Source organism: Dromaius novaehollandiae, chromosome Z (genome assembly GCF_036370855.1).
Source record: "Dromaius novaehollandiae isolate bDroNov1 chromosome Z, bDroNov1.hap1, whole genome shotgun sequence".
Classification (NCBI taxonomy): Eukaryota; Metazoa; Chordata; class Aves; order Casuariiformes; family Dromaiidae; genus Dromaius; species Dromaius novaehollandiae.
This window is the reverse complement of record NC_088132.1, coordinates 65,279,116-65,305,693: the sequence shown is the minus strand read 5'-3', so window position 1 is coordinate 65,305,693 and position 26,578 is coordinate 65,279,116. Positions and strand designations below refer to the sequence as shown.

At 42.8% G+C, this 26,578-nt stretch overlaps 1 long non-coding RNA gene across 2 annotated transcripts; it reads left to right on the top strand.

The window, feature by feature from the left end:
• The first annotated feature begins 449 nt into the window (after positions 1-449).
• Positions 450-18,928, top strand: LOC135324976 (uncharacterized). 2 transcript variants are annotated; one of them, XR_010386189.1, is made up of 3 exons: positions 450-2,652; positions 7,906-8,036; positions 18,619-18,928. It is a non-coding gene; the product is annotated as an uncharacterized LOC135324976 (long non-coding RNA). The 2 variants fall into 2 exon arrangements; XR_010386188.1 differs by lacking the exon at positions 18,619-18,928 and adding an exon at positions 14,341-14,486.
• The last annotated feature ends 7,650 nt before the right edge of the window (positions 18,929-26,578 follow it).

Here is a 26,578-nt window from a genome sequence, read left to right as displayed (position 1 = left end):
TTTCCTAATCAAGTGGCCTTGCATGCAGTGCTTCGAAGTTAACATCCAAAGAAGAGTGCCCTTTGCCTAGTAGATAAATCAAAGCTTGTCAATAATTGGACTCCGGCTCTACCATCTCTGCTCTTATTTCTGTTGCACGTACTAGACTTTGTGGTAGATGGGACCATTTGGGGCCATCCAAACTGCAGGAAGAATAGTCAGATAAAACAAACTTCACTGTATCACGTCAGATAGTATCATTTATCTTTGCAATCCTTAAATCAACGCAGAACGCTAAATATTTTTTCTTCCAAATCCAGCATTTCATGACAAGGTGGAGGCTTCCAGCTGTTACGTGAATCTTCATTTCTCTGCTGCAGCAGTCACAAGGTCTAGATGGCCTATTGGAGAGGCACTCTCATCACCTGCTGCAATCCATGGATTATTACGCCAGTCCCTTTGGAGTAATGAAGAAGAATTTGGGAATGAAGCGTTCTTGTAAATGGCTTGCCAGTAGGCTCCAAGCAGAGTCTGCCCGCCCCACGGGCCCCATTTGAATCAAAGGGGCTGTTTCCACTGACGGCAGAGGAGCATGATGATGACCCTGATCCAGAACAGCTGGCTTTGCTGGGCAGACTACTGGGCCAATTTTTCATCTGTGTTACAGGAGAGTTAAATGGAAAGGAAGTTCCAGCCAAAGGACGGGATTATGATTTGTATTTACAGCTCTTGCTTGATAGAAGGGGTTGAGCTAGCTGCAGTTTTTAGTGGATTTATCATTTCAGATACTTGTGCCTGCATTTAGAGCCTGTAGTTTGGGAGTTTAGATGGAAGGCGTCTTTGATGCCTTTCCCCTCTCTGGCTGGACACAGACCTTGAACTTCAAGCAACATCAGCTTTTTCAAACCATCCACCTCCGTATCTTGCCAACATGTCCCACGTTCTCAGTATCTTGCCAGCGTGTCCAGGTTCCCTTAGCTTCATCTCATTCTGTCTTGCTGTGTTTCATTGCTGTGGATTTTGCGCAGAGGCAGACACCACTCTTTCGGTGAGGTTCATGTACTGATCATACAGTTCTGCACTGGAACGAGCAGATGCTAGCATTTCTTTTTCTATCATTGGCTTGGCTATATGAAGCAAAAAGCACTGAGTGTTTTCCAACACATTTCTTTGGGATTTAAATTCCACAACTGAAGAAATTAATATAAGACATGGCTACAAAGTCTTGTGCTTTCCAAAAAGCATTCTGCAAGGACAGAGTATTAGATAACAAGTTGCAGTAAACTTATGTGGAGGATGTTTAGCTTGCTTCTGGATGAACTTTACAGCTGCTGTGTATTTTGGCGCATTACTAAAACATACATAAGAAAGAGAGACTAATGGAATGTAGTCTGATTTACTGTATTTCATTGTACATTTTTGTTTCTAGAAGAGAGTTGACTGTTCATAAAAAAAACATCTCTTACTCTGCAAGATCTACGGTCATATTGGCACAAGGGCATATTGAATATCTGCTTTCTACTAATCCTCTTTATACTTTTACTGACAGGGCAAAAATGAGGTAGTAAGTTGGTTTTACTGTGACAGTTATTATCGGAATCAAATCAAGGGTGCACAAATAGTGGTTACTAACATAATACATAGCAGGTGCTTGCATCCTAACTTTCCTTTTAATGGCATCCAAGAACATAGCTTCAGATTCAGATGCACTTCAGTTACAGAATAAACATTCTTATTCTCTCTGAAGAACTAAAGGCCTATCCCTTTGAGAAAATGCTTAAGATCTTAGAGGAAAAAGCTTTAAAATGATAATGAAGAGAAGGACTGACTTTAAAATGATTTTGTATAGAGGTAGGAAATAACCATTAGCCATCCTCTCCAAAATTTTGTGCATGCTTAGTGCAAACTATAGAATTGTTTTTCTTCAGTTTCAAATTGAATAAAATTCCTGGTGAAGTCAGTTAATAAGCACCACAGCGTCAGATCCAAAGAACCAAATGTAAATATTATTTCTTCCTGTCCAGGTCAGAGTATTTTACTTTTAAGACAAGCTTCATTTTTATTCATAAAATTCCCCAAGGAAAATCCTTCCAAGCACACGTTCAGCTATTTGATTCAGAGGGAAACATCAGGCATAGCTTCGAGGTGACGCACATTTCCCGCGCCAGCTTCCTGCAAGCCTCTCGGTGCATGTTACAGCACATCCCAGCCTTGCTCTGTTAACCACACAGATAACAAGAACATAGGACCTATCTGAAATGTGAATAATTTATCACAAATTCCAGACTCTCACTGAACTGTTTGCCACCCAGCAAGGCACTCAAGCATGTGCTCAGTGGGAAGATTTTTCTAAATTGTGATTAACCGCTTAATTAAAGCCTGAAAGTCCTTTCCCGGACAAGTAGTGGTACCGTTGAGTTCAAGTGTCAGATCTGGCTGGCTCTGACCAGGTGCCTGTCATCACTTCCAGATTTCTGGCTTTTAAACCAAATTCTTAGAGCGCTGCCAGTGCACTGCAGCATGTCACAGCTGGAAATGGTCCAACAGCAATTTAGTTTTAAGCATAACAAAGGCAGGAAGAGGGAGCATAGGCACCGCATATTCCTGAGCTTGCCAAAACATGCTTCCAGAGATGTGCTGCTGAAGAACAGGGGAGTCTTGCAGACACTGCGCGTAAGTGACCTTTAAGGGCAAAGTTAAAGGAAGGTTACTTGTAACAGGAGCTAAAACCCTTCCTTTTAAAATATAAATCATTACCCTGTATTTCATGCAGTTATTTTTGTAGCTGTGTTTCTAGGCTGCATTTGTGTTTTGTGTCGCATGACTGAGCCATTCTCTCTTTGCATGCCTGGTATGCAGATGGAATCTGTTTCATTGCTTTTGCTGATCAGATAATAAAACAGCCTGTAATGAAAATTATAAAGCTAAAGGCTATTTGTAAGAGCTAGTTGAAATCTTTCCAATGCATATTTTAATAGGATCTCATCTAAGATCTACTTTTATAAAATATTTACAAGCAATCTATTTCTTCAAAAGGATCCAGTGTGTAAATATCCTAGAAAAATTTCATTAAGGATTGTGGAAAAAAATGTCTGGTTGCTCTTTTTCACTCCCTTTCCAACTTCATTTCCCTCCTTGTCCTGCTCTGCTAGAAAATATGTTTAAAATGTGAAACAATGTAATAGCTGTTTATTATTGAATGCAGAAAAGTTAAAAAAAAACCACACAAAGCAGTCTCTGACTTGAAGCTGACAAAAATGAGTGAAAACTGTTCTTCCATATAAAGTTTTCCTTCTTTCCTCACTTCTTTATCTCTCAAATGAAGGAAATCATTAAAAATCAAAGTAGCTTTTTCTCCTTAGAACAAAAGAGCTAAGATAGTGTAAAAATCATTACATTTTCTATGAAGAATTAAAATATTCATGGATTTTCAAGCAAAAATCATATCTTCTGGTTTAACAAGAAATTCAGAGACAAAAAGAAATCCCTGGTATTGGCCACATCTACTCTTTAGTTAAATTCACAGACTCACTAAGACTAAAGTGGGGAGAAAGCTTTTTATGGCACCTTTACTTTTTGAAGGAGAAGACATAGAGCCAGTAACCATGGTGTCATGCCCAAGTGGCTGCCTGGATTCCCACCTCAGTCTGTTGGCCCATCTTGAACAAGCAAAACAGTCACATTTAGATCTAAATAAATTATACTGTGCTAGCAAAACCTAAAGCAGGTGCAAGAAAACATCTGAGTGTATATTCTCATTTCTTCCCAGTAACTTTTCTCAATATGGAGAGCTGTTCTAGACAATGTGTTGCAGGTTGCACTTGAAGAACTGATTGCACTAAATTCAATTACATTTGACATCATGGCACCCACGGGAGATGTTAGTACCCTCAGAGGAATGAAAAACCAGAGGCAGAGAGTGCTTTTTGTTGTGTTTGCAAAGCTCCCATCAGGGACGTGGGGAAGTTTGTGCCCTGCTCCTCAGACACAAATGATGGCAATGATGTACACTAGACCCTCAGTCCCTTGATTCTTTATATACTGTACACAAGTTGTTACATACATAACTTTGGAATTAAATGAGGGGCAATTTAGAGGCTAGTGAAACAACTGGTTTTTGGTTTACACTGCTTTAATGGATACTAGCAGAAAATATACATATTCTGCAAAATATGAGTGTATCAGCACTATTAGATCAGGGACCCTCCCTGTCATCAACCTTTCCAGGAAGAAAGGATGTCATGGTGAATCCATGATGCAGAATTGGTGTGTTACAGGCATTTTTCATAAAAGGAAATGTGTAATCCTACATCCGTGCATAGCTGACGTGTCTGAGAACTTTCCATAGTATAATCACTGACACGTGTGAGTAAAGGTTTCTCTGTATCATTTCACCAAATTGTCCTCTGAGTTGCTGATAAATTACATAACACTAATTGCAAAAAGGCTCACAAACATTTTTATTCATTATGTTTTGCAAGACCAACAACCTCCAACTTCTCTTTCTGAGAGGGTGTCTCCTCTCTGTGGAAATTGCTGTGGGAAACTTTTCTGCAGAGGTTGAAAGAGCCTCAAACTGTAAATGTTTGAAATGCTAGCAACAAAAACTTGTCATAACAGGGACATCTCTTCTTTGCAAAGGCTTTGACAGACTGTGGCAAGAGTAGTGAACTGCCACTTTGGCAGCATCCCTGTCGCGACTGCTGCTCAGCACAGATTTGCTGCAGAATCACAGCGTAACAAAATCTCTGTGATAGTGTTTGCTTCTGCTGTGGGTGACACGGGGCAGCAGGGGTGCTCCTTCTTTAACATGCTTTACCTCGCTCAGCTTTTAAAAAGGAAAAAAATTATTGTTCAATCTTATGAAGCTGTATGAATTCGTAACAACTGAATTTAATCTTTGAATTTAATCTGAATTTAACTGAATTATGTAGCTGAGCAGTCTAACAAGAACATATTTTTTCATCCCAACCTCTGGCACAAAAAGTCTTATACCTCTCAAAATGCCCAAATGACAGATGACAATAATTAGCTGAAGTCTCTTTCACATAAACTGCTTTGAGAACAGAACTAACACGTGGTTAACAGAGACAATCAAAAATCACACTCTTCTTCAAATCATATATGCTAATATAGACAAGTAAAAAAACTGGGTATACACTTCCCCTTTTTTTCCTGAGTGTTACAAGCAAATGTTTTCCTTAGAAATTGCTACCATTACATTTTTAAAAGGAAAATGCCAGCTCGCCACTAGTACACCTCTGCCATGAACCAAGCATGTAAAAGAGTGCCATGCTTTCCTGCAAGATTTGCAGGAGCTTGAAATGCTAAGAGGTTAGTCTGTGTGAAGCTTAGGTCAGATTTAATCAAAATCTGCTTATCTCACAAGCCTACACCACCTTGTAAGCAGCAGTTCAGGTGGTGTAGAAGCAAATAAAGAGAGGTTATTTGGGACAACTCTAATTTTATTGTGTGTATTTTAGGTGGAACTGAACTTACTGCTATTCTTGAAAATAATTCCTTTCCAAGCACATATGAAAAATACCACTCTCATCTTATGAGCAGAAATAAGCCATCACCCCTCACATAAGCTCTGGAGACATGCCTAGCCATGGCTGTTGTGTGCATCACAGACATTCAAGGTTTTATGAAATACAAGAGTATTCCAGGACTTCACAGACATTTTTGACAAGAAATTTGGCAATAAATAAATGCATGTGGATACAAGTGCAAAATAACTGTAAAGAGTGGTTGCTGGCTGTTGCCAGTTGGTGTTGCCAGGCAGCTCGATACACCTCATACTTGGGGAGCATCTATCTCAAATGCAGACTGCACTGTTGACAGCGTGAAACATTCAAATTCTTAGTCATATCACAAGAATGGGAGCTTTCAAAGAACAATGGATAATATTTGTTCCTCTATCTAGGATCATCTTTGTTGTTACATTGTAAATATATTCTGGCTATGATAGCATGAACCTCTCCCAAGGTGGCCCCTTGTTGCAAACAAGATGTTTCTCTGTGCATCATCTAAAGCACAGAATATAGGCCAAGTGTTTCAGAAGCACATTCATAATTAAATACTTGCCATTGGGAATTGCCACAGTAAAATATTAAATACTGTCAGACCAAAATAATAGTTCCTTTAAGGGCTCCATTGTGTCATCAATCAAATGCAGATGTCCCAATTAATATTAAGCAAACTCAGTATTTTGCCTGGAGAATTTCTAACAGATAGGGTCACCAAAAAAAAAAAAAAGAAAGAAAAAAAAAAAGAAAAGTCTCCCAGGAAATAGAGGATAATCAGGCTAAAAAAGCTGAAAATCTCCTAAGGAGAAGTGATAAATGTCAACTTAAAATATATTACTATAGCAGTCTCTAAAGGACTCTTTTATTAAAAAAGATTTGGGATTCCAAAAGAGCTTGGCAAAGGCAGCTCAGTTAGTATGATACACAAAATAAAAAGGTGGCATGACACATATTCCTACTACTATTTGCTTTTTACATTGTGTGACATATAAATCACAACTGATCTATTTTTTTCCAGAGTCTAATAAAAATATAAGATGTAACCTCCATTATGAAATCTTCCTTGACTTTTACCAAATTCTGTACATGCTACCTAATAAGCTTAACTGAGAGCATGGCATCAAAGGCATCAAAGGCATCAAAGGCAAACTTCTTCCCCCAGGACGAGTTGAACAGCGAAGGATCCTCTTGCCTAACTTCTAACGCCTACAATAAATACATCTGCTGTTGAACAAATAACCCTGGGCTCCTTTATAGCACTTGTGAAGAGGAACATATTTAAGATGCAGTTCACCTTAGGAAATAGGTAAATCAAAGCCTAAAATTATCTCTTTCTAATCATCTATTGCTATAGTGACAGATCAGAGTCATTAGCTCAATCAATAGATAAGGTGAGATGACTTCCATCCACTGTGACTATACTGTTGTCACCAGATATTTGAAAGAATTATGTCAAGCCTTGAAAGATCAGGTCCTAAAAACAAAGCCTTAAGTATTCAGTAATGAATCTGACTTCCCTTCCTTTTCCCTGGAAAATGTTCCTTAGGCACCTTGACATGATATCAGCAGGTGCTTGTTTTTCTGCTGGCTGTGAGATGCATGAACAGTAGCCATGGGATAGTCAGAAGAAATGTAGCTCTGTTCCCAAACCTAGCTTTTTTTGGCAACAGGAGGAACCCACTGAAACCAACCACCTGGATTTTCTATCAGGAATAATGAAACCAGCACCTTCAATATCATTCTTTAGACAGCTCTCCATTTTCTGTGTCTTTAAAAAAAGAAATAAGCTCCTGATTTTTCTTCTGTCTCTCTTCTTTTGAAACCATGAAATCAGATTCTTCCTCCATGTTGCAATAGTGCATTATTTGCCTGATTACAGTATGCATCAATAACCCGTCCACAAAGCAATAACTAGAAGTGAGCCACCTTCCTAGGTATACCACTGTAAGCATGAACCAGATCTGGTCATATCAGAAAAACTACTTCAGAACATACTAGGGTAGCTAAACCGAGAAGCTTGGCCCAAAGTGTCAGGGAGCAGCAAGGGCTGCTGCCCCGCAGAGGATGGGGAGCTGGAGCTGAGCAGAGTGAGGAGGCAGAGCCAAGGGCAGGCCGGGAAGTCATCTGCGATTTAGGGTCTGGACCAGCAGGGTCCATAACCAGGCACAGCCGTGGCTGAGCCGGGGACCAGCACTCCCACAGCGTAGCTCAGGCAGGGACTGACACCCCCAGGCCGGGCTGAAATGGAGACGGGGAGGCCCATGAGTGTCCTCAGGGCCCAGACACAAAGCACCTGAAATACTGGAAGAACAATGTGGGAAGAGCTCACTGTATTCACATGGCCATTGATTTTAGTAACAAGCTTTAATGAAATATAATTATATCCAATTGATTTCAGCATCTTCTCATGCATTAATTTAATCAGCTTTGGAAAGAACCAAGGCCTTATCGTATTCAAGTAGGAAAAACCTAAAAATGCTGCTTCCATCATACCTATGAAGAAAGTGAATAAGCTTCCTGTTACTACTGGTAAGTCAAGTATTTGGCTTTCAAGTTCTTCTAACTCATAATTTACCATTAATGAAACGTGTGTGTTTCTGTTATCTCTAGTGCTAAATTATGAGCTGATGATATTTTATTTTTAAATGGTCTATGTAAGGGGTTGCCGAATCCAGACTGCTGCAGCTTCATGCCTCCAGGTCCAACCAGGGGCAAAGCTAAGCATGTATTCCCGGTAGGCACACATACAAAACACATGTATACAACACCTATGTACATATACACACAGCCAGCCATACAGGCTAACACAGACAGAAACGCTCAGCACCCACAGAAACACAAATAGCACCAATGGCCACATCCTGCTCCCCTCTCTGGCTGATCAGGATGAAGAGCTGTTAGTGGGGAATATATACACACGCACGCACGCACACACACACACACGTATATATATATATATATGTATATATACACACACACACACATATAAGTATGTTCTTCCCCCCTCCTGTAATGAGTCCATTCCTGCAGGCCATGACCCTGGTCTATACGGCGACGCTGCTGCAGCCCGTGGTGCCGGCTGTCCCCAGCCCGGGGGCTGATGCTACCCTGGGACAGCCTTGGCAGGGGCCGGGGCTCGTGTCTCCGCCGGGGTTGTCAGGGTTCCCCTGCCTGACCTCGTGCCTCCCCGCTGCTTACTTTCCTCACGTCACCTAACAATTTCTAAAATGGCTTTGATGGCAAAGGATGTTTTTATACAGGAAACTGTGAAGCTTTCAGAATGAGAGTGCTAGACTGTTAAACCAAACCCTCTTTATTCTTCTCAACTCGGGAACAATTTTATTGCCCCTGACTTCAGTGAACCACAATTTTTGCTTAGGCAGAAGAAAGAAGATACGCTATTGTACTTTTACTTGCCTATCTTTTAAGTAATGAATGTTTTTCATGTAATTACCTCTTTAAAATGTTATCAAAATTTATAAACATTAGAATCTGCGATCGCCTTCTGAGTCTGCAGACCAGAAGGGGATTCTTCCTCTTTCTGAAGCTGAACTTTCGGTCTGTGAAACTGAGATGACGCCATGTGACTTTGGTGGCTGGTTTTCAATCATAAATAGCAAAAGCTTGTATAGACTACTCAAAATGAGACACTAAAATGTCTCCATACACTATATTAGTGAAACAATGGCAAGTGATGAGCAGATAGTTGAAATCACTTTTTGTATGTGTTTAAGCTGTGAGCAGAAAGAATATTAGATGCATAATAATGTGAATTTCTTCAAATGAGTAATTACTTGACTAGCTCTAATCACAGCTTACTGAATTGAACACGGAGTGTGATTATCTTTACAACTGGGCAATATTCTGTGTTCCTATAACAAATGAATTAGCTACTCAAGTCTGTCACAAGAGATGTAACAAATGGGGTGATGCTATCAGTCAGTGGCTGTGCCACTCAGCTGGCTGGCTGCCATTTCCCTGCCTTCTCTGTAAACCCAAATTCCTCTTTTGCTGCCTAGCATAACAATAAAGCCGGTCTATTTACAAACGCGAACAATCTCTTTAGAGATGTGCATGCACAGATGTGATAAAATTTCTTCAGAAAGAAGAGTAAGACTAACTCAGAAATCCCCTGCTTGCTGTGTTTTTTAAGCAGAGCCAATTTCTCTGATGCATATAGAGGAAGTAAAAATCTTATCCCCAATGAAAATATCTCAGTAAAACATGCCTATCTGTTGTGCATACATCCCACCCTGCTGCACTAGAAAGGAAATACCTAGGCTGCCATTCAGTGTCCTCAACAAACAAGCAAAGAGCCTCCTGAAATGCTGTGACCTTGTTTTTCATTTCCCTCTTCCTTTTGCAAGCATTCCTATAAAAATGTGGCTGAGCTATGCCTTACGGTCAGCTGGGAACAGTGATCAAGACACCTAGCAATTCACACTGCAAAAGCTAAAACCGAGAAGATTATAACTGTTTGGTCACGTTGACGCTAATGTATTGGGTTGAGTTGTTTCTTTCCTTTGAGAATCCACCATTTAGATTCCACAGTCCAACAGAAGAGATTCTAATAAAACACTTTAGTCTCTTCTTCATTCATTTTTATAAACTGCTTCCTTAAAGGATTTTGAAGTTCATCTTGGCCAATGGCCATAGGAGTGGATCCCCAGCTAAACTCTCCAGGGATATATCAGTTCAAGCTATTCCTATATTAGTTCAAGCTAATAACCATTTTGCTTCTCTGGAGTTTTCATCTGTTGCCACAGACTAGATCTTTGTCGAGGCTTATAGTGCCCTAATACCATGGCCAACATCCTTGTTAATGTTTTGTTCTTCTAATGAAAATAATCCTCTGCCATTTTGTCTTCTAATACTTTCTTCAGGCATTAGTAATATGCAAATACTAAGCTGAAGATTATTGTACTTCTATTTTTGCTGGCTGTTTCCTCAGAAATATATTCTATTTACGGCCCATGTAGACACAGCCGGTTCCAATTTTCATTTTCATGCATAGCAGTTCAAGGAAGCCTGCCATACTCTTATGTGTAAACGTGATCATGCCAGGCTTTTGCTTCTGAGAAACACCCCAGCCTATGGGTCCTTTTTACTGCCTGGGGAGATGTTCCTTGTGTTAGCTTGCCAGATTGCCCTCAGCTTCCTCGTCAGATGTGTATACCCGTCACTGGGGTCATGGCCAAGGATAATATTGAGAGGGAGACAATGCTTCTCAAGCCTAAGGCCTTGGTTTCCTCCCACTATGCTGGAATAGGAGTGTCCACACATGGAGTTAATCAGGGGTAAGTCCCTGTGCAGGCAAGCCCCTGCACTGAAGTACCACTCTAAGGGATGCTGAGGCCTCTAACCACATCCTGGGTACTACGTGTTCACCACAGACCCCCTCAGTGCTGAAACTTTATGCTGCAATCTAAACCTGAGCATTTAATCTTAACAGAGAAAGATCAAAAGGCGCCTACCCAGAACTCTGCTATCAATGTAAAGACTTTTTACGACAATTGTTAATGAGATAGATAGCTGTTACACTTCACATACACATTTGAAAAGCCTTTGAACATTAGCTAATTAATCTTCACAATACTACTATGATCAAATGTCTCACTCTGTAAAAGTGTCACATCTATGTTTAAATTCTATATGTGGATGTCAGGCAATCCATGTTTTATATTTCTCTTTCTAGCTGAGCTGACAGAACATTAAGGATTCTGTGAGTTGCCTTTTTTTTTCTTTCTTTTTTCTTTTTTTTCTTTTTTTTTTTTTTTTGGTAGGGAGGCATGGAGAGAGATTGGGGAAATGATTCAATTCAATGACCCTCTGAATTCCTGTGGGATTCCATGCTGAAAGGATACTTTTTTCTACTTTTACATTTTTGGACAAAATTAATGACAAAGTTCCAAGTTCAATTCCCAGTTACTGCTGTGTAAATGTGGAATAGCTCCACCAAAATCACTGATATTATAGTAGATTTATACTTCTTTGAGATCAGAATTTGGACTGCAGGCTTTGTGGTCAATACTTGACTACGATGCTTTTTAACTTGAGGGTTTTGTAATCATCTCTCCCAGAACTCTTTTCAGATGAACTTAAGAAGGCACTTCAGACAATGTTGCACTTTCATTTCCAACAATCACATTTTAGTTAGTGACTAAATGTAAATGTGAGCTTATATACACATACAAAGTAACATAAAAATAGAGAAAAAAATCAGGAAGTCTGAATAGTTTTTGTTCTTTCACCCATACTCAAGACATTTGGATCTTCTCAGCAAATCCTGGGAATGGAATTCTTCCCCAAGTGGTTTAAACAAACCGATCAAATGAAGTTCAATTGAAAAATGGCTAAACTAACTCCTCCTGCTTGCTCACCAGCACTCAGCAGGGTTCACACCGGAAAAGCATTGGTGCATGAGCCTGCTGGGAGCTGCTGCTGGAGGCCCCTGAAGCTGCATCAGCCCATGGGGCTTGCTCGCTGCTCACATCCTCCTCCTCTTTCTCCTCTCCTCCTCATCCCAGCTGCGGTGCCACAGCCCCTGGTGCCTGCGAACTGGCTGCCCGGGCCATAGACCCGCTGCAGGGATCTCAAGCTCAGCCAGGGGCATCCCCCCCAACAGCGGGCAGCTTCGTGATGCTCACAGGTGCCATAATAGAGCAGGCATGCAGCTTTTCTTGTGCACTGCTGCTGCATACAGCCAAAGGAGGCTGTCAGGGAAGGTTTAGGGACTTTGCTCTTAGCCTTCTTGGTTTCAGCTTATGCCCGTTGTCTCTCATCCTGCCACCATGCATTGCTGCACAGAGCCTGGCTCTGTCTTCTCACTGACCTCCTCGTAGGCACGAGAAGGTTGCTGTGAGGTTCCCCCAAAACCTTTCCTTCTCTAGCCTGAAGGAGCCCTGGTCCTTCAGCCTCTCCTCGCAGGGCAGGTGCTCCAGCCCTGAGCATCCTGGTGGCCCTTCGCTGGACTCACTCCGGTTTGGCAGTGTCTGTCCTGTAGTGGGGAGCTCCAAACCAGGGGATGCAGTATCTAGGTGTGGCCTAAGAAGTGCCGAGTCGAGGGGGAGACTCACTTCTCTCCCCTCTCCTGGCTGTGCCCCTGCTCACACAGCCCAGGAAGCTGCTGGCCTTTGTGGCTGCCAGGACCCCTGGCTGGCTCCTGGGCAGCTTTCTGTCCCCCAGGGCATTTCCACAGAGCTGCTCCCAGGCAGTCCCTGGCCAGCCGGGACTGCTGCCAGAGGCTCTGCCTTCCCAGGGATGGGGCTTGGCATTGGTCCGGGCTGAAGCGCACAAGGCCCATTCCTCCAGCCTGCCCTGGTCCTTCTGGATGGCAGCCCTGCTCTTGAGTGCGTTGCCTGCTCCCCAGTCTAGCGTCACCTGCAAGCCTGAGGAGCGAGCACTCCCTCACCCCCTCCAGGTCACTGATAAAGGTGTAAACAGGGGCTACAAAGTGCAGTCGAGTGTAGACAGGCAGCTGGCCAGTACGCTCATGTGGCCATGCCCAGTGCCTGGTCACCACAGTCTCTGCTGTCTTCTGATTAAACGCTATTCCCCCTGAGGAGGGGGCTCTCTTCTGTGTGCATGTGTGTCTCGAGAGGTCTCAGTGCCAGCAGCTGCACGAGGAAGGGGCCGCGGTTCACAGGGGCCCGTAGGTCTGGGTGTCCGGCACTGGAGAGACCGACGGGTGGGTACGTTTCACCAGGGAATTTCAGTCCTGAAGAAACCTGGGCCACTTTGGGGTTTGGGGCTTTGCTGGCAGAGATCAAGACAAACTCTGCAGAAAAACTCAAGGGCTGACTTCCCCCAGAATGGTTTTTGCAAACCAGACAGCTTTTCTGTCTGGGAAGGGAAACGACCCCCTGCTGCCCGGGGTCACACAGGCAGTCTCGGGGGACGCCGGGGACACGGGCCAGCCCAGTGCTGCTGCAGGCAGTCCTCAGCGGAGCGGAGGAAGCAGCAGGTGTCCCTGGTGCTCGAATGTCCGCAGAGAGCTGGGCTCAGTTTAAAGTGACTTGGAACGCCACGTGCGGCATCATTAACTCCATTTACAGCCGCGATCTGTCTGCAGGAAAAACAGCAATTAATGTGCTCTCTAAAGCTAATACGACATCCAACAGTACCAGCGCACATTAAGCACCCATCTATTAGTCACAGAGATGCGGAAGCAGTGCCTGTTCCCAAGCACTGGTGCCAGTAACAGTTGCTACCAGCAGTGCTGCGCTCCGCTCCCGGGCACCGGGAGCAGCAACGGTGCGCTGCCCAAGGCCAAAAGCATCCCGGGAGAGCGGCCAAGCTGCAGGGGCGGTGCGTGGCAGAGCCACCGCGAAATGCTCCCCGAGCCTGGCGCGCCTCTGCCAGAGGAGCTGTGTGCAGGGAGCAGCGTGCTGGACCGGGCGGAATGCTCTGATATTGCTGCCCTTCTCGTGGTGTGCAGATAGCAAGGGTGACTATCCAGCCCATTTCTTCCATGAAACCTCTCAAACACGAAGTCGGCTGGCTGACACCAGCAGCCAGTCTACTGCTGTGACAAAGTCAGCGTCTCATTCTTAGAATTTTTTGAGCCTGCAGCACCAGTCCAGAGTTTATTTATAAATTTCTCTCATCTCTCTCACATGCACACTCCACCCAGCTCCTACGAGGCTATCTTTAGACTTCCAGGCAGTTCGGATAGTTATTGGAAATCAGCAGTTACTGTCATTTTCAATTTTTTAAAAAGAGAACCACTGTAAGCAGAATTTTACCTTATTTTAATCCTATCGAAAATCCATAGACATCAGGGTAGTGTGTAGGCTTTTGAATTTTATTAAAGCATGAGTTGTTTAACATCTAGGACGCTGGAAGTTTCCCTGCACCCGCAGCCAGTATTCTGCTGTGCAATGATGCACTACAGCACACTCATACGGCAGCAGCTGAACGAATCACGGGAAAGGCTGGAGAACTTCGCTGACTGGGAAAACGTGTGAGCTCTATAGGAAACGCACGGCCAGGTCCGTACGGGCTGCTGCACTCAGGAATGTGGGCGTGCGGAGAGGGGCGGAGGGGCGATGCCTCTTGTGAAACGTCCTGTCTCTGCTCAGAACTCCCTTCTGCCGCTGGGGAACAAGCACCTTATCCAAGGCGCAGAGCAAACCTGCCAGCAGACATCGAGCTGGGGTGGGGGAGCGGGTCTTGTAGCCAGACGAAGTTTGAGATAACTTTTGTGTATTCATATAGTTTGCATTAATTTGAATTATTCTTTTATTCTTCATATATTCAGGCATCCATGGATAATATATTTGTGCCCTAACATATGCTCTTCTATCCACACAATCAAATATTAATGTACATAGAGTGTATATTCGGGGTGACAGAGGATGAAGTAGCTAAATTTTCATTCACTGTGCTGAAAATTTACCTTTTAAAGAGCAAAGAGCATTTCTTCATGTGGTGCAAGCTGAGCTTCACTGGTGTCTTTTCTAAATTACAGATGTTATCTTAGGTTCTTGCTGCTCTACCAGGCTTCATCCAGTTCAAAAAAATGCTAATGTAACTCCTATAGAAATAGCTGGTTCCCACATGCTTTTTAATCTAAGGTGTTCCTGCATGGCCCCATAGTTTTAATCACTTTGATGTGAGCTTTGTTTCCTTCATGATTTCTTTTTTGTCCCTCAGGAAATCAACATTTATTTGCAACATCTGTCTCCTATCAACTTCTCTGGAATAAAGGTGGATATGTCATTACCTTTTACAGCCTTGTGTCAATCTGCCAGTCAATCTGTGCATGTCTCTTCCCCGCACATGTTCTTTTTCTTTTGAGGAGAGTGATCTGATCTGTCCTGATCTGCTAAATCCTATATCTACACCTAGCAAAGCTGCAGCTTGTACTCTTCTTTCCCAGAGATATGCTGTCAAGGGAATTCTACAGAGAAGGCCAGGATCCCAACAAGAGTGAAGCAAGCTGTGCCCATGGCAATGTCACTGAGAAGCATCCTACCTTGGTGGGTTTATGCTCATGGCTGATAGCAGACCTGGAGGAAACTGGCTGAATACTCAAGCTTGAATTTAATAAAACCATAACTAAATGCATCAACCAAATCAGTTGGGTTTGCAAGGAGGAAGAAGGACTTCAGACCCTCATTAAGATATAGTTTTAAATATTTTTTGCTTATTGCAAAAAAAAGATCACTGTGCTGCAAGGCATGCTCATTTAGCTGAAGCAGCTCACCACCACAAACTTCCTTTCACAAACTCCTGGATTTCCTTCATGCTTTTTCATTCCTCTCCCGGGAAATACAATTGTCTCTTAGATGTCAGCGTTTAGATAAAATGATGATAAATGCTATACAAAAGACAAAGGAATCCAGAATACATGTGATGGGAAAGAATTAGTCCTTTGCAACTCATGGTGATTAGAAGTTTCATAGTACTTCTGGAAATCATTGGTGTGGTCACTCTCCTCTCCTGGCCAAACTTCAAGCAAGACAGCATGCTGCCAGCTTTACCTTACATGGCTTTCTACGGACTGGGAATGCCAAATACCAGGTTAGCTACAGTAGTGTTAGCAGCATCACTGAACATAATCTGTTCATTCCTATTTGTATGGATGCTACTTTTCCCCTCACTTCTTTTTCTTCCATGTTAGGCACTGACAGTGCTTGTTCAGTCCCACCCCAGAGGAGGCTGGATGACAGTTAATGCTCACATAGAGGTGTGACCTGTAAATAAGTGATTATTCCTGCAAATAGTAACATGCCTTCAATACAAATCACACCTTCTGCTATCGTAGCCTCTCACGTACCTTCATACGTCTTATATACCTCTCACAAACCTTTCTGACCCGGTGGCTGTTAGGACATTTGATTGCGTTTGCTCTCTCTGCATCTCTACCCCAAAGGCAGGGTGGCACTGTCCCAAGTAAAGCAAGAGGCGACACTGGGCAGGCCAGGGGCAAGCGATGTCACTGCTGGGCTGAGTGGGGACCACCTCTGCTGGGTGGCCGGAGCTGCTCCGGGGAAACCAGGGAGGCACGTTCTCTTGCCCTGCTGACATCTCTTCTGCTGCCCTCCTCCACGTAGTCTCCTCAGCATATAGATTTTTGGATGTGTGTTTTACAGCACCTCTTCTTTTAGCACTGTGTGCCCACCCTTCCCTTGAATTACTCCGATGGACCTTGTTTCAGGGAGCAGTTTGACCTTCCCTTTCATGCTGTTGTGACACCTACACCTAGCACTTATTATCAATATTCACTGCCCTGTGCTCCTCTCATCAAATTGCCTCCTACATGCAGGAACAATGCCTGTTTCTCTCTAAAGCTGCAGTGACGTGCATGTGTGTGGCCCTGGGTGAGTTTTGCAAGGGGGGCTCCCTCTAACACTGCATAAACTAGGGCTCACATCCCAAGGGCTCCTCAGCAAGGTCCGACACTTGCAAACTTCATGACTATTACAAATAATCATGGAGGAGAGGATTGTAAAGTTTTTTTGTTGCTCAAATAATGTTGCAATCAGGTAGTTCTGAGAGATGCTGACTTACTCAAAACCTCATTATAGTGCTCTGAAGTATGCAAAGGAAATAGAGTTAAAAGAAAAAAATACTGGTATGTAGATGCTACTGGTCAAACAGTATATATTTCCCTCCATTGTGATAACATGAATACAAAAAAATGACAGTTTGACAGACATCAGCCATAATGTGCTTCCACCGCTATCTCCAGGTTTCATGTTTATGTGCATTTGTTTATGGACATTCAGAAATTTCTCCACAGTGACCTTTTTCCACTGCTTTTTGGAGTTTAACATTTTTTCCTGCCATTTTGCTCCTGGTATTATTCTTCCTGTTTTCTCTTGAGGCATTATGTTATCTATTCACTGCTTCATAGGATTTCCTCCCTGTTCACTCCTGTGCTTATTTTAGCTGCCTTTTCCTTCCTCTTTCTTGCTTTCTCTATCCATTTCCTATATATGCCTATGTCTTCCTTGCTTTCCTCCACATGTAGGGAGCCTGTTGTCTCCCTAGAAAACTCTAATAGCTATTTGGATATTGTGATGTGAATGTGATTCATCAAAAATGTCTAGAAACCAAAGCAGTTTCAGCCTCATGAACAGTGCCCTCATCTAGTTAGGACAACTGCAACATTTGCCACCAGTTACCACATTTTTTTTACCCTAGAATAGGAAATCATTCCCACTAGGAATGCTTAGGTTGCCCTGATGTAGTTTCTCTCGCCTTTTTCCTCCTTGGCTCTCCAAAAGGACACACCTTTCTGTTAAATCCCACAGATTTTATAATAATTGCTATACAGGCATACCCGCTGTGTTTGAACTAAAGTGTGCAAATCTTCTTTATAGTGTATGGCTAATAGTACTGCTCCTGCATACCCTGGTACTGTAACTGAGAAAACATATGTAGTCCATTTTGCATAGCAAGCAACAGTGTACTTTTTATTTCAACCAAGTCCAGCAGGATTCAATACCTATAAACTACAGCAGTGTGTGTATCTTCCAGTAAAATGTATTGCTTTATTGGGAAGGATAACCTTTCTGAAAGAGGAGGAATGTAAAGTTTTATCAAGATTATTAAAGGAGACTAGTCAAAAGGATATCACTATCTATAAAAACTGATGAAAAACTGCAGATGTCTTTTCCGTTGTGCTTTCTAATCCCCTGCGGTCACGGCACCTTGTAACTACATGGAGGTAGCTGAAATGCAGGAAGAGAATGGGGAAGTAAACATAAATATACAGGCTGAAACAGTAACTCCCCCCATACGAGGGAGTATGGAGAAAGTATTTTTCCACTACAATTTGAATTTAGCAAGCTTTTTAATTTTTTACTTGTTTATTTTCTTTTCTTTGGTTTTATTGAGAACTGAGGGCCTGATCCAACACTGTTCTGTCACTAGTCAAATCTCCAGTGAGTTTAGTGGGGTTTAGAGTCCTCTCTAAGCACAGATGGAGACACAATGGTCACTTGCAGCAGATAAGGATTCACTCAGTAGCATTACAGGGTGCCCTTAAGATACGATTGATCCCTAAATGTCAGTATACTAAAGCTTGAATATGTTGTATTGTTATTACATCCACAACCTAATCTCCAAGTTTTGGGGGTTTGTTTTTTTCTTTTATTTGCAGCTACTATATGCCTTACAGTGGCCTGTGTAGAAATACCTAAAACGCAGCTGGATGTCGATAGGTCCGGTGACATGGTGTTACACCGAAAGGAGCTTTAGACTACCCAAGATGCTGGCAGGATTCTTAGCTTCTTTCATAAAGGAGAGTAAGCTAAAGTTATGCTCAGATATCCTTAGGATTCAGCAATCAACAATCCAAAGCAAGGCAAGCCTGAAAAGAAGGATCGTCCTTAATCCACTGTTTATGACTGCGCATTGCTAGAGACACAGGAGCGCTCTTTATTTTGCATTAAAAAAGAAACGGTTTTCAACCAGTGGTCTGTGGGTCCTTGAGTGTGCATGTGTGTGTGAGAATGTATGTGATTTTTAAGGGGTCCTAAAATGATGACTGAGCTAAACAGGTACATATAAGTTATATATCCATCTACATATATATGAAATCTCTAAGGGGTCTATACCCCCTCTTAAAAATGTGAAGGTCTGTAGAAAAGGTTTTTGAAAAAGACTGAAACAAAGGGACTGGCTGATTTAAGGAACTGGATCCCATTAGGAGACGGGTCATGAACTAGACAGGATTTCAAGTGCCATCCAGTATTCATGGATTTGCGGTGATGGAGAATTGCTGGTCTGTAATTGGGGTTACAACTGGAAAATTTCAGTACCTGGTGGTTTAACTCCATCCCAGGAAACCTCTGAGTGCAGGATAGCGTCAAGGAGTGAAAGTGGATGTCTTTTTGCTTTCCAGTTCTCTGTGGCTTGAACCAAATCCCCAAAAGGATTGAATGTATTCTGCTACAACCACTGCCAAAGCCATCACCTTTAGACCCAGATCAGTACTGAACAGATACAAAAAGCAGTCTGTGAAATGATTGCTCCAGAAAAGGGCTCAGTTATGTTGTTAAAAGTGTCCGAAGTAGCCTCCTGCCATGGATCATTCTTCGTTCCTTCTTTCAGTATATCTAAAACGTCAGACTCCAGAGCTGGCCTCTCACACGCACGACATCGAATGGAGCGGGCATTGTTGGCAGGTATTGTTTTAATGAATGGTTTAAAGACAAAGTTCAAGTGTTTAATTTTCTGCTCTTTATTGGTTTAAGCTGAACCTTCTGTAGTATTTTAATCTATATGGTATGTCTTAATATCATCCAGCTAGACTGAAAGAGAATTGGCATGTTTTCAAACACAGCACTATGAAATAAACCCTTCTCAGGTGTTATCCAGTGCTTTTAAAAAGTCATTCATTCCCTTTCCTCAAAGCTTGGATCTGAGCACGCACCTATACAACTGGGATGAATATTTATAAAATGTGTTTGATATATCTGCCAAGTCTCCTCTTTACAGAAACTTTGCTTCAGAGATCTTGTGAATGATTTGAACATGTCTGAAGCTTTTTAAAGGCTGATGCGCTATTTAGCCAGTATTTAAGCAGCTCACAAGATGTTCAGCATAACCAGAAGAAATGTATTTTAAGACGACAACGAAACAGCTTGGGTAGAGTAGTGCAATGTTTCAGCTTTTAATTAGCATTCTGGATGGGAAACCTCTGGAGCAATTGTCAAGAACGGTGGTCTGGTCCCTGGGAATGACCTGCCCTCAAGTTCCCTGCCTCAGTTTCCTCACAGGGAGACAGGAACAACCACTGTCCTCCTTCACCTCGCACAGGATCCCAAGCTGTGTCCCAGTTCCCGAAGCCAGCGGCACACAGGCACCTCTACTCTCCCGGAGCAAGATGGCCATACAGGTTTGCCAGCACAGATTTCTTTGTAAGACCGGTCCGCAATGTTTGCCAAGCAGCTAAAGAGAGTATGAGCACCTGCAACAGCTGCCCAGGCGGCCGACTGCCCTGACCCTACAAGCTGCATCCCAAGGTTTCCCACACGGCTGAGAGCCGCAGAGTCAGAGGCAGCGGAGGGCAGTGCACACGCAGGGGGAGGGCTCTCCCGGAGGGGTTCGCAGGTGGGAACCCCTGGCAGGGACAACGACTGCTGGGAGCGCTGGCTCCAGCCCAAGCCGCCCCAGGTGGTGCCGGCCTCCCAGCACCCCCAGCCCGCCGCCACGCAGGGCCGGCTCCCTCCCGTTGCTGGGGACACAGCTCCCCAGCTGCCCCTCGGCCGGGCGTTTGCCTGCACCTGGGTGGAGGCGAACTCGAACTGCCTGGGAGCTGCTACGGCCCAAGAGCGGCCGTAGGACAGCGTCGTTCCAGCAGGCGGGCTCCCTACCTGAGCTGCTTGGCGCCGGAAGTAGAAATAAATGTTTATCTTACTACGTAAAGAATAGCAGACCCTGGGTTCACAGGGTCATAAACAGAGCAAAAACCAGGAAGATGCCCACGTTAATGTGCAACACGAACCAGAGCTGCTTTCAGATTACTGTCGTCTTTGCTCGGCCTGGGCTTTTAAGGCCATCTCCCTCTGGGAAGCTGCATAATTCGGTTAGAAGATTCACTTTGACTCAAGACCTCATTTATCTTTGGGAGGTGATACAATAAATCACAGTTTTGTAAGCAACAGTACAAGACGGTTGCTCTGTCCTCCACCTTGCTCATTGATCAGTCTGACAAGTGCACATCTGTCTCCCAGATTTGGAGCTGGTCTTTGCCCCTTGGCAGCTGGACTGCAGGAGTGTAAGAGCCAAGCGACTGAAATAGAAATAACACCAAGTAGGAAACTGAAGTCATTTCACTAAGTACAGCAACTGGAAAATGCATGTGCAGAGAGAGACCATGTGTAACCCAAAATTGTGCTTGTGAATAAATATTTCAGTTACCATTCTTGCTCTGAGTTTATTGCTGGCAATGGTCCTGTGCTAAACAGTGGTGTCATTGAAGCTGAGCTTAATACTCAAGTTCAGTTGAAAAAGGACAGAGGTGCAAGTTTCTGCCAATTTTAACAAGAGCTTAGCAAATGAGTGTGGCATCCTCTACAGATCCTGCATTTTGGGTTTGTTTTGCAAAGTAAGTCAGGCAAGTGGGATTAGCCTGCAAGGCATCTCTATCAGCAAGCATAGTTTCTTCTACAAGCACTCCTCAAGAAACAACCAGCTGGAATTTATGGGTTTTGTAAATCATGATGTCTTCATTCTCTTGCCCATTCTATCTTGTTGGATAGGATTTGACTGGTTTTTTTTCCAATACCTGGACAAAATACAGTTAAGTTGTAGAGCTGCTCACCATAAGATGTAATGCATGCAAAAACATATGTTTAAGCTGTGACTAAATAAAATCATGGAAGAGAAATCCACCAAGGGCTATTAAATACAAAAACACTCCTTTGACTCTGAAAATCCACAAACTGGTGGATACTAGGACCATACGGATATGCTTGCTCTATTGCTTTACACTTTGGTAAGCATACTGGCCACTGCTGAGGACAGAATAATGGAGTAGATGGACTTTTGCACACCCAAATGGTGCTTCTTATATTTCTACATTCTTAAGTTGCTTTTTCAATGGTCTTCTGGAATTATTCCACTCTATAGGTACATATGTCATATGTGCACTCTGTATAGAACTGGGCATCTTAGTAGATCGATGTTAACATGGAAGAAATGGACAGATTTTTTTGTCTTATCCATGGGAACTACACACCCAAGTATCTTATAACTCTCACATAAGTGAGAACTTTGTAAAACATGCTATGTCTCTGCTGTGTATCACACAACTCTCTATGAATGAGTCTATTTACTCATAAAGAAACAGGTCTGGACTAAGAAAGGCTTCATGAATCTCGAGTGTACAAGTTACTTCTAGACATATGTATGTTCAAATGGCACTCTCTGTTTTGTCAATTTGTCTAATGCTTGAAAATCGATATGTCACTTTGTCTTGATAAAGGCTAAGTGCAGATAATGGATTAATCAGATTATTGGCCTGTAATGAAAATGGTCCCAGGAGGGCACAGATGCATCTAGGATTTGGGACTGCCCAGCAACAGCTGAAAATACTTTTCTTTTTGATACACAGATCATGACCTGACATCTTAATGTAGTGATCCAGTATACGGTTTACGGTGGCGTTCTAGAGGGATCATCATTACAGGTTGGTTATTTTTTGAATCTCAGGGAAGATAAATAGCTTGTCCCAGTATCATTCAGTATATAAATGTTTCAGTCTTCCTGGATTAGCACCTTTGTGTTATTAGTGACAGGCAATAAGTGTCATGGCAAGAGCTTTCTTCCTCATTCTAAGCAATTCAGACATTGTATCCTGCGGATGAAATGACCAGTATTTGCTTTAAAGCATTTTTCAATACTGTTTCCCTGTTTACTGTTTTTGACTTCCAATCAGTGGACTATTTCTGTGAGATTCACAAGCAGCAACAAAAAAGCAATCCAGCTACCAGCAGGCTTGAATTCCCTCTACATGAGCTGCGTGCCTGGAAGAGCCTGGGGAGCTCTGCAAATCAAGACATCAGAGGGTCAGGTTGTGTCACCTCAGCTAGAACGGTGTGAAAACTTATGAAGTGCTGGTCTTTCTCCAAAAGCAACCCCTGTGCTTCTTAAAAGGGACTGAGGAACTGGCTTACCGATTAGTTCAATACTAAAGCAACTGGGGAGAAGCAGGAAGGGCTACGCTGTGGTTTGTTAAACTTTGCTCAATATAGGCAACTGCATACGGAAATTGATTCCTTCCCTCTGTTTTAGCTGTTAATGCATAAAACAGTGCAAACATTCATGACCTAACGTCTGGACAAGGAACTTTCCTGCTCTCTCACTTCTTTCTTTCAGTCTGGAACTCACGGTTATTTTTGTTCACACTACTGCAAAATACAATAAATAGAACAAGGGAAAAAAACTAATTTAGGCAGCCAGTGTAATGTAAAAGATCTTTTTTATACTCTTTGACATAGCAAATATTCAGGGCCAAAATCTGAGCCTTGCTAAAAGTGAAAGCAGGGTGAATAAGAATTTTAATTAAAAAAAATCATGAATAATTTATTTGTACAGTAATTCCCACATTGGCCAGATGAATTATTCACAATGAATAATTAATCCAGCACCATTAAATAATTTTAAATCATTGAAACCCCTGTGCCAGGCTGCCAATATATCTCTTCTAAAATCATGATCACTGTAGAATGGTGTGATCATTTGCAGCATTAGTTCTGAATATTGAAGTTGTACTTTTAAACTTCTGACCCTAGTTACGGGCAGAATAGGCCAGTACAGGCTCAGGAACTGCATATATATAAATCAGGGTCTTTCTACTGAAGTGAAGCAATCTGAATTCCCTAGGAAGTGCATGAATGTTCTTCATTTTTATATGTAGGTCCTCATTTGTATCACCAGAACTGCTAGATCATACCACAGATGTACTTGGTCATTAAGTTCAGCTGTGTGAAGCTACAAGATCAACCTTTCTCCATCCCTTCAGGACCTCACACCATCTCTGTTTTCTTCTACTAGAGCAGAATTACCCAGGGAAAAGTATTTACGGGTCTGCCCTGTAGGTTAATGAGCACCTTGCTAAGCAGCCGAATTTAGTGTGGACAGTCTCAGCAGCGTTTGTGATGTGTGGCAGAGGGTAGGATCAGGCCTTTATTTTGTCAGGACACCATCTAACCTCTAGTATTACGATACTTTATTTAAAAATATGTCAGAGCAAAACCATTAGATAAATAAGCAGTTCCTGTTTGCTAGCAAAGGAATATTGTCAAACTTATTCAGCAATTTGGATCAGATGCTGAATGTCTGTGGTCATAATCTCAAATTCCTGTTTATTTTCAGTGAATCAGCTAATCAGCTGTTTCTCCTTTTTCTGCCATAAAAATGAATAGTTTCACAGGACTCGGTTTCCTTAGACATTGTACTTGTTGTGAGCAGAAGGGCATAAGTCACTTCTTGTCTTCCTTGATCCTCAGGTCGTGAAAATCACTCTGATCACTTGTTTATCCACTTCCTTCACCCTGAATGTCCTTTACAGCCTACCTAAATGATTAGACTTACAACGACAAAAAATGCACCGGCCATTCTCATCCTGTCTTGCAGAAGAATTAAATGTGAGAAATAAGCATTTAGTTTAATATCTTCTGAAGGGCAGCTAAACAGTATATGGGAACAATATTTGCCAGTATTTTTGAAAGGCCAGCTATCAAAACACACTGAAGTAAGCTAATAATAAACTATATGTGCCACTGAGATTATGTACTCTCCTCCTCTATCATATGCAGCTCAGTTTAAGCATTTTGTCAGTGTCTTTTCCTAATGGGGGCAAAGTCATTTCTCTTTTTTTTTTGACAATAAACAGAATCCCAGCCTGATTGTATATGAGGAAATTTCCCTCGGGACTGCGTACAGCAGCAGCAGACGGGGCTATTGTTTCCTGTGACATGACAGTAATGGAGCAGGGGAATATACAGCCTCTGGCCACAGGGCACTGCTGTTTTCGTGCTGTAATCTCTTCCAGTGCAGTCTCCCAACGCACAAGGAAAAATGTCTTTTTCCAAAGAGGCTAAAGTGTTTTGGAGTGTACGTACTTAAACAAGACACTCGGGCATTGCTGGAAAAGTTATCTGAAGTGGTCCTGTGTTATGTTTTACCTGCTCTGTATTGAGGGTTAGTTTTTTACTGGGGTCAGGGGAAAGCATACAGGTCGCGCTAGCTAGGCCAGGACTAATGTATTCAGTAGTGTCGCAGGATGTTCCCGGGCACCGGCATTTTATCACCTGTGCTGTTAGATAGTTAGATCCGTTCTCTGCAAGGTTTTGGCCCAAACCGAGTAACCCACTCCCAGCATTTCCTGGATGTGGTTATTTCCTAGGGACCTTTCCCGCACAAGCAGTCTGGTTGTGGCCAGTCTGTTTGGGAGGGTGAGAGGGGTTAATAGATAGATATGCATTCTCCTCAGAGGCAGAAAAAGATCTCTATCATGTACAGTTTACCAGTATAGATGTAACCGCTGTGTCTAGCCCATCCCTTAATGATTTCCATAATTGTGATCTTCAGATTTTTTGATAACAATAGCAGGCGGCTACAAATGATGCTATGGCCCCTGTATCTCCTCCAGAGGATTCACAGTTCACAGCGCCTCGCTGTCTGCACAGACTCCTGAGTTAACACTGGGCCAAAGCCAACTTTTCAGTCTTCCTTCTCAAGGTGACACAAGTGACGTGCAAGACCATCTCTCGCCACCAGCCCTTTCCACCAGGGTGATGGAACTGGTAAGCGCCAAAGTGTGACGTGGGAGCCAGCAGATACGGCTCTCCTGGCAGCCCGCACAGGAAAACGGAACTTGCCCTTGGAAAAAAAAAAAAAAAAATGGAGTGCTGACAAGTTCTAGTGACTTTGGAATAAAATGTAAAGCGCTCTTTTCCTGGATGGGAAGACAGAACAAATGCCGTCAACAGCAGCTTGATCCCATTTCCAATGAAGTCAATAGGAGTTTTGTTCTTCATTTCTTTATGACCAGACTGCATACATGGCATGAAACATTCTTACAAATATTGGTTACATGGTTGTTGCTTTTCCAAAGTTTGCTCTGCAGCTCTTCAGACACAGTTGTGCCAAACACTTTTAACAATCTATGTTGTATCAGAACCCAGCAAGGGGTGCAAGTTCACAAAAAAGGGAATGGGAAGTAGACAGTCTTCTTCAGCCATTGCCTCATTCACGTCAATCAGCAGGGTTCCTACAGAAATAAATAAATTTAAAAAATTAATAGGGAAGGACTACCTTCTTTCTTAGGCACTTTGAAAGTGCCTTGTTATTTAAGCAGTTGGGCAATGTTCTTTTCCTGGTCTTTCCTCTCTCCCTTTTTTGCCCTCCGTGTTTTCCTTTCATTCTTTAACCATACATCAGACCATGCAAAAACAAGAAAAGAGAAGAAGAGCTGCCTATGGAGCAAAAAGGAAAACAAAAGACCGTTGGGGTGATGAATGAAGGGAATCAGGAACAGCGGATTTCAGCTGTAAATTGGAACAGCCTGTAACCTCATACCTCCAGACTGCACAGCAAGGGGTCACATG